Below are 8,816 nucleotides of genomic sequence, written 5' to 3'. Positions count from 1 at the left end.
ATTTAGGCAACTGATAGGGTCACAACAGATAATGTCTAAACTTCAGTCAGGAGTCTAACAACACCAGGTTAAAGTCCAACAGGTGTATTTGGTAGCAAACGCCACTAGCTTTCGGGGCGCTGCTCCTTCGGCAGGTGAGTGGGAGTTCTGTTCACAAACATCTCCACAGCATAAACTTTAGTCTGCCAGAGTGTGCTGACATCTACTGGCCGCAACCCAGAACTGAAACAGAGCGGAAGATACCTCCATGAATTGTCAGTGTTGCAGAGTCAGATCAAACAGGAATTAATGATTGGATATCAGCATTAAATCCAATAGAGAATTCAATATTAACGTACTTTCCCATGCAGTCGGTATAATTTGGAACTTGGTATAGGCTGGAGCAGTTGACTCGATTAGTTCAGCTGTATTGAAGGGAAATCTAGGTAATGAGACGATGGAGAATGGAATTCAGAGATAAGCAGATGATGTTACATTAAAAATTTGAGCAGAGGATCGTGCGGAATCATGTACTAAGTGCATCAAAAGGCCCAATTTCAATTCGATATCTTCCGGGTAGAATGAGTACAGATTTGCAAAGTGTCTCAGCTGGATTTAGAATGAATATCACACACTTATGTTGTACCGGAGACAGAATACGTCCAGCACCTGTTGAATCTTAGAATAGATACAAGAGAGAGAGAGAGAGAGACCATTACACCCTTTGTCTGTGTGCTGTCCTGTACAAGAACAACTCATCTCGTCTCTTTCCCAAACATTGTATCATAAACCTGCAAATCATTTCTCTTCAGGTGCTAATTCCTTTCCCCTTTGACAATCCTGATTTGATGCTGTCTCTGCCACACGCTCAGGCAGTGCATTCCAGGTCCTAATCTCTCAGCACATTAAAAAAACATCCTTCTCCACTCTGCCAATGGGAACAGTTTTTCTTCATCTACTCTTCTTGGACAGCACAATCAAACCCACGAACTGCTACCGTCTATAAGGTCAGTGGCAGCAGATACATGGGAACACCAGCACCTAGAAGTTGTCCTCCAAGGCACTCACCGTCCTGGCTTGGAAAAATGTCACCGTACGTTCAATGTCGCAAAATCCTGGACCAACCTCCCGAACACGATTAGGTTACGAGCACTGTGGCAGTACCTACGCCTCAGGGACTGCAGCAGTTCAAGGGGGAAGCTCACATCACATTTTCAGGGTCAACTATGGACGATATACTGGTGTTGGGGTTAAATAACAATACAGAAATGAATATTTATCTGGCTATATTAATGGGCAGCAAAAGTTCAGAGTGCTGTAGCAGAGTGGTACAGCGGAATCGTGCTGGGCCCACAACCCAGAAGTTGATGGATCAAAATCATCCTCTGTTAATACTGATAATAAAATCTCTTGAAATCAACACCAATGCATTTGTGACTTTTACGTGGAGTTTGCAGACAGATATTTACATTCGCTTCATTTCTCTCGTTAAACGCCTCAATCTGCAGTGAATCACGTGTATCTGCACACAAGCTAGAAATACTGTGAAAATGCATCAGCATATATTAGTGATTTGGGTAACGTTGTACAGGGCAGAGTTCCTGAATTTGTGGATAATGTGAAACTTAGAAGTGTTGCGAAATGTGAGGAGGATCGTGCAAATCTTCAAAAAGGACATAGCCAAGTTGTTCGAATGAATGGAAAAGAGGCCAGTGGAATTTAAAGCAGAGAATTTTGAAGGGATTCATTCTGGTGAGAAGATTATAGAGACAAAATAAATTAAAGGGTACAACTCAAAATGAGGTGCAGGAGCAGACGGAACTGGTTGTGCATGTATATATGTCACTGAACAGGTCAGGACAAGTTAAGATACGTTTAATAAAGCATATTGAATTCTACCCTTTATTAACAGGGTCATAGAGTACAAGAGCAAGGAGGTTATGTTCAAAAGGTGTAAGACACTAAAACATCCAGCTGGAGTATTGCAGCCTGTTTTGGAAGCCACACTTTAGGTGGAGAGAGTGCATAAAAGGTTCATGAGATTGTTTGTGAATGAGGAACTTCACGAATGAAATGGATCAAAGACTTTGGAATTGTTCTCCTTGCAGAAGTGAAAATTGAAGGAGATTTAATGGAGGTATTAAATGTCATGAATCGTCTGGATGGAGTGGATAGGGACAAACTATAACTAATCTTGGAATGATCAATGATGAGAAAGCAGATGTAACACCATTAGCAAAGGATGGAATAGAAACACAAACAGAACCTTTCTCACACAGTGAATGCTTAATATGAGGAATGCACTGCCGGAGAGTGTGATGGAGGTAAGTTCAATTGAAGCATTCTAAAAAGAATTAGGCTGTTACATGAACAAGACAAATGTACAGGATTACAGGGAGAAGGTGGAGATGTTCATTTTCTGTCAGAACATTAATAAATTCTCATTCGTCGCTCATCACTGATTCGAGAGTGAACTGTTCTCTTGTTGCATCTAAACACAGTGAATTACAGCAATGCTTCAATGACAAAACATTTATTGGGGTAAGTCTAAACGGGAGGTAAAGAAACCAAGTTTGTGTTGAGAAGGAAGTGAAAACAAAAACAAGAGTAAACAAGAGGGTAAAAACCAAAACCTGCAACGAAATTTTGGAAGCAAAATGGAGCTGAGTTTAATGTCTGAAATTGTTTGACTCAGTGCTGCGTCTGGAAGGCTGTAAAATGTTTCATTGAGAGATGAGTTTCTGTTCCTGGAAATTACATTAAGCTTTTCATTGGAATATTGCAGGAGGCTGAGATGGAAAGATCAGTATAAAGCAAGGTTGAAAATTGAAATGACAGGAGACTGTGAAATCCGAGTGATGTTTATTAACTGAACAGAAGAGTTTCACGAAGCAGTCACTTCCTCTGTGACTGGATCCTGAACTTCCGAACTTACAGACCACAATAACAAAGGATAGACAATAATACCTTCTCCACGATCATCCTCGGAACCGGTGCCCCACAGGGCTGTGTTCTCAGCCCCCTACTATACTCCTTATACGCCTATGATTGTGTGGCGAAATTCCCCTCCAATTCGATTTTCAAGTTTGCTGACGACACTTCCGTAGTGGGTCTGATCTCAAACAATGATAAGACAGAGTACAGGAATGAGAGAGAGAATCTGGTGAACTAGTGCGGCAACAATAATCTCTCCCTCAATGTCAACAAAATGAGAGATTGTTATCTATTTCAGGAAGCGTAAAGGAGAACATGCACATGTCTACATCAACGGAGACGAAGTAGAAAGGATAGAGAGCTTCAAGTTTTTAGGTGTCCAGATCACCAACAACCTGTCCTGGTCCACCCATGCCGACACGACAGTTAAGAAAGCCCACCAATACCTCTACTTTCTCAGAAGACGAAGGAAATTTGGCATGTCACCTACGACTCGCACCACCTTTTACAGATGCACCAAATAAATCATTATTTCTGGATATATCTCAGCTTGGTATGGCTCCTGCTCTGCCCAAGACCGCAAGGAACTACAAAAGGTCATGAATATAGCCCAATCCAACACGCAAACCAGCCTCCCATCCATTGGCTCTGTCTGCACTTCCCGCTGCCTCGGCAAAGCAGCCAGCATAATTAAGGACCCCAGGACCCTGGACGATTCCATCTTCTTCCGTCGAAAAAAAGATACAGAAGTCGGAGGTCAAGTACCAACCAACTCAAGAACAGCTTCTTCCCTGCTGCCATCAACCTTTTGAATGGGCTTACCTTGCATTCAGTTGATCTTTCTCCACACCCAAGCTACGACTGTAACACGACATTCTGCACTCTCTCGTTTCCTTCTCTATGAACGGTATGTTTTGTCTGTATAGCACGCAAGAAACAATATTTTTCACTGTATGTTAATACATATGTCAATAATAAATCAAATAATAAATAATACATAAATAAATAATCTGCCCAACATGACAGACAGCTTGTGAAGCAAAATAACATGTTCAAAAAAAGAAATATAGAAATCAATCTTACATGTGGAATTTGTGTTTAGGGATCTGAACAGTGAGGACGGAATATGGAACTTATCACACCAACAATTCTAATCCATTTTCCTGTTTCCTCACCAGATGATCTGCTCTCACTGAGGTTGACAGGGATTTCAAGCTTTTATGTCCCACTTCCCTGTTTTCACCCTCATCCCTTCCCGTCTAAAACGATGAAAGTTTTCCCCTTTTCATCACGGCGACACAGTGGTGCAATGATTAGCACTGCTGCCTTACAGCGCCAGGAACCTGGGTTCGATTGCTGGCTTAGGTCACTATCTGTTTGAAGTAAGTACGCTCTCCCTATGGCTGCATGAATTTCTTCTGGGTGCTCCAGTTTCCTCCAACAGTCCGAAAGATATGCTGGTTCGGTGCATTGGCCATGCTAAATTCTCCCTCAGTGTACTCAAACAGGTGCTGAAGTGCAGCGACTAGGGTACTTTCACCGTAACTTCATTGCAGTGTTAATGTCTGCCTACTTGGGACACTGATAAATAACCAAACTTCACTTTACCATCTTCCCCAATATTCTTCTCATTCAATGCATCATCCTTTGTCATTTCTGCCAACTCTAGATTGTTGCCACCACTAGAACTCCACTCCCCTCTGCAGTCCTTTCAATTTTCTGAGTGGAGATTTTCCTCTTTACACCTTCGCCCATGTCCTATCAATTAAAGCAATTCCGCCTCCCCCCGCCCCCCGCACCCCCCCCCCCCCCCACCCCCGATCGAATGTACTCAATGTCCAACGCCTCTAACATTACTTCCAGATGAAAGGCCAATTTCTTCTCCCAAATTAATCGTATTTGCTGTTCACATCATGCTCTGCTCTGGATTGTGGAGACCAAACAAAGATCGATTACTAACCCTCTGGGATTTCTCCATTCAGTCCAAAATTGTGGCTCCACTTCTGCTCAGAATTCTGGCCCACTATCTTTTTAATTCTTCACTTGTTTTCACTCTGATCTCTCTGTCCTTCGTCTTCTCTCATATTCCAATGAAGCTCAGTGCACAATTCCTGAACGCACTATTTTGATATCTTCACTTGTTCTCTTTCTATTCATGGTAGCCTTGCACCACCAGTTCCTGCATTTCTTCTCTCTTGTACTCTACGCAATCACAGACTTTCTATTTTGTCCCTTTATTTTCTGCCGTTATCAATCTGCCATTTTATTTTGGTCAAGAGCTTCAAGGTTTTAGGTGTGCAGATTACCAACAAACTGTCCTGGTCCCTCCAGGCCAAGGGAAAGCCCCCCCCCCCCCCCCCCCCAACGCTTCTATTTTCTCAGCAGGCTAAGAAAATTCTGCATGTCCACTCCGACTCTCAGCAACCTTTACAGATGCACCACAGAACACATTATTTCCGGTTGCATCAGAGGCTCCTTCTCTAACCAAGACTGGAAGCAACTACAAAGGATCATGAACGAAGCCCAGTCCATCACACACACCAGTCTCCCATCCATTGACTCTGTCTACACATCCCGCTGCCTCAGAAATGCAGCCAGCATAATCAAGGATCACACAAACCCCCGACATACTCTCTTCGACTTTCCGTTGGAAAAAAGATGCAAAAGTCTGTGATCGCGTATCAACTCACTCAGGAATACCTTCTTTCCTGCTGCCATCAAACTCTTGAATAGACCTACCTTACATTCAACTAATCTTTTTCTACATCCTAGCCATGACTGGACTACTACATTCTCCTTTCCTTTTCTATGATTGGTATACGTTGTCTGCATGGCATACAAGAAACAATATTTTTCACAAGATACTAATACAGGTAACAACAATAAATTAAACCAAAATTCAAATAAAATCAAACTTAAGGCAGGAAGGTGGGCACACTGTTTGGGGGGCACACTGTTGCCTCAGTGCGCCAGCGACCCAGGTTCAATTCCAGCCTCAGGTGACTGTCTGTGTGCAGTTTGCATGTTCTTGCTGTGTCCTCGTCGTTTTCCTTTGGGTGCTGCTGTTTCCCCCCAAACTCCAAAGATGTGTGCCTTAGGTTGATTGGCCATGTTATAATTGTCCCTTCGTGTCAGGGGGACAAGCAAGGTAAATACATGGGGTTACGGGGATGGGAACTGGGTGGGTTGTTCTCTCTGCAGGCTTGATGGGCGAAACGGCCTCCTTCTGCACTGCGGGGTTTATATGATTCTTCTTTGAAATTGTTGCATTACTTTGAGATTGTAATCTCTGTCCCAATTTTGTACATTTCTTGGAATTTTACGCACATTTGTAGTTTCAGCACGAGTGCATTTATCTCAGCCTCATCCCAGCAACTCCTTTGTCATTTAATGTCTCCTGCCCTCAACGATGCTTTGAAGCCAGAAGAGAAATATTCATGCTAAATTCAGTAATAAGTATCGACCACGAATGAGTTAATATTCTGACACAGTATTTTTGAGGCAGCGCAAGATCACACAAATGCTATAATTTTTACCTTATGTAAGGTTGATATGGACAGAATGAGCGGTAAATTGAACTTGTTAAATTGCCACAGGTGCCAACAGGCAAACACAAACAATCGGAGACACAGAAAGAAACATATGGAACAATATGTATCTAATACAATCGGAAAGGATGGAAACTTCACCTGATCAATTCATGGTGATTTTGGGAACGAAATTCCATGTTTTAAACCAGTGGTTAAGAAGCAATGTTGATTTTTGTCCAAATAATGATGAACTATGTCTTTAACGTGGTGCTGTTTCCATGTGCTGATACTCTCGTCCCTCTCGACGGTACATGTCACAGGGAGGACGCTGCTTTCCAAAAAAACATGGTGACTTATTGCAGGGTGTCCGGTAGATCAGACACACTGCAGCTATTATGGATAAACTATTTCTGTGAAATCATTGATCGTATCTGCTTCCACCACCATCACAGAGAACGAGATTGATCCATTACTCTTCTGGCTGAGTGATGTTGCCTTCTTTTTAGGTCAAACCAAATAAACAAACTCAAATTAAGTCAGGACAAAGTAAAAGGGGCAGCTCCCCAAAAAGGAGGGGGAACAGCCCGAACAGAAATCAAAGTACAAAGGAAACTTAAAAACATCAAATTAAAATGTGATTATTAGGATCGATAATGCACCCCAACCCCTGCGGTGCCCAGCGGGCGCGGAAGGCGTCAACCCCGCCCGTGGACACCGCATGCTCCCTCTCCAGGGCCACCTGGCCGCGAACGTAGCCGCGGTAGAGGGGCAGACAGTCAGGATGGACGGCCCCCTCGATCGCCCGCTGCCTGGACCGGTAAATGGCGCGTTTCGCCAGGCCCAGGAGCAGGTTCACGAGGAGGTCGCCATCCCGACCCTCCCCTCTCCGCACCGGGTGTCCATAGATCAGGAGCGTGGGACTGAAGTGCAAACAAAACATCAATAAAAGGTTCTTTAGGAAAACATAAAGGGAGTGCAGCCTAAGACAAACAACATAGACATGGTCCACGAACTCCACAAGGCCGCAGAAAGGGCAGTCTTCGGAGCCCGTGAACCAGTGAATCCTACGGTTGTGCGGAACTGCTGCATGCATCACCCTCCACTCAGGTCCCCGACGTAATTGGGGAAAAAATTGGCGACTTTGTACGTGCCTGAATGAAACATTTCCAACCATAATCGCTGCGAGCAGGGTTCGAACCTGCGCGGGGAAACCCCACTGGATTTCGAATCCAACGCCTTAACCACTCGGCCATCGCAGCTGCGTATTTGCTGCACTAATGTAACCACCTCAGTAACGTGCATATATTAACTTCATCAGTACCAGGATTGGACAGAGCACAGTGTGTGAGCTGAAATTTGTTCCTGAACTTTTACTTTGCATCTTTGTCTCTGAATTCATTTATGAGGCCAGTGATTTGTTTTTTTTTCTATTTAACTAATTTTTCAGTGAAAACTAATTACGTCCGAAGAGAAAATGAAAACAAAAGTATCTCTATTACTGGCGAATGTTGCGTTCGCCCTGTTTTGTTCACTCGTTTTAAAATACAAGAGGCCGCCGATAAGGTTCTAAATAAATTATCAATGCGATAGCCGGGCATCGAACCCATATCACCTGCGTGGAAAGCAGCTACTCCCACCACTATTCCACCATCGCTCGCGCTGCATCAGCGACCGTTATTCGCATTAGTTATAATTACGGAACTACCTTCGTTGCTGATTTCATCAGGCACCAGGTGTGCCCGTCGGAAACTGAAATTGGCTTGTCTCGTTTTCGCCACCTTTTTACTATTGTTTCATACTGGGAATTCATTGATCAATTTTGAGGCCTGTTCTTTCATTGAACAAAGTGTCCACTCAAAGTAAATTGAAGTTGAATTTTCCATTAGAAAGATCGTGATGGTGAGGATTTTTAGTGAATTTCATTTTAAGAGTGCTCAGCTACTGTTATGACCTGCGATAACTAATTAAAGACATCAGAACCGTGATGGCCAGGAACTGACCCTAGATCAAATGCTCGCACAGTCACCACTCCACCACCATCGCTCACCTGGTTCTGCCACCCACTCTGTAAGAAAGTTCAGCTCTGACAGTGAATCTGGTTTCCTCCAGGTCCAATCGGAGGATGGTCAGAAACTGTCTGTCACTGTCAGAAACTGCATTGTGAGAAGTTTAACAACACCAGGTTAACGCCGGCAGGTTAACCAGTCCAACGCCGGCATCTCCACATCATGACTACGATAGAAACTGCATTATCAGCGAGTGCGGGATGATCATTTAACTGGCTGTTACTGGTTGTTGTGGTTGTGATTTACTGTTACCTGTCAGTGCAAGAACAACACATAAAACTATACAAACACTTAGTTGAAGAAAGGA

General features: G+C 43.5%; 1 non-coding gene across 1 annotated transcript; it reads right to left on the bottom strand.

The window, feature by feature from the left end:
• Nucleotides 1-7,620: 7,620 nt before the first annotated feature.
• trnas-cga (transfer RNA serine (anticodon CGA)) lies at nucleotides 7,621-7,702 on the bottom strand. The gene has a single exon. It is a non-coding gene; the product is annotated as a tRNA-Ser (tRNA).
• Nucleotides 7,703-8,816: the final 1,114 nt, after the last annotated feature.

Source organism: Mustelus asterias, unplaced genomic scaffold (assembly GCF_964213995.1).
Source record: "Mustelus asterias unplaced genomic scaffold, sMusAst1.hap1.1 HAP1_SCAFFOLD_35, whole genome shotgun sequence".
NCBI lineage: Eukaryota > Metazoa > Chordata > Chondrichthyes > Carcharhiniformes > Triakidae > Mustelus > Mustelus asterias.
This window is presented reverse-complemented; position numbering and strand designations above follow the sequence as displayed.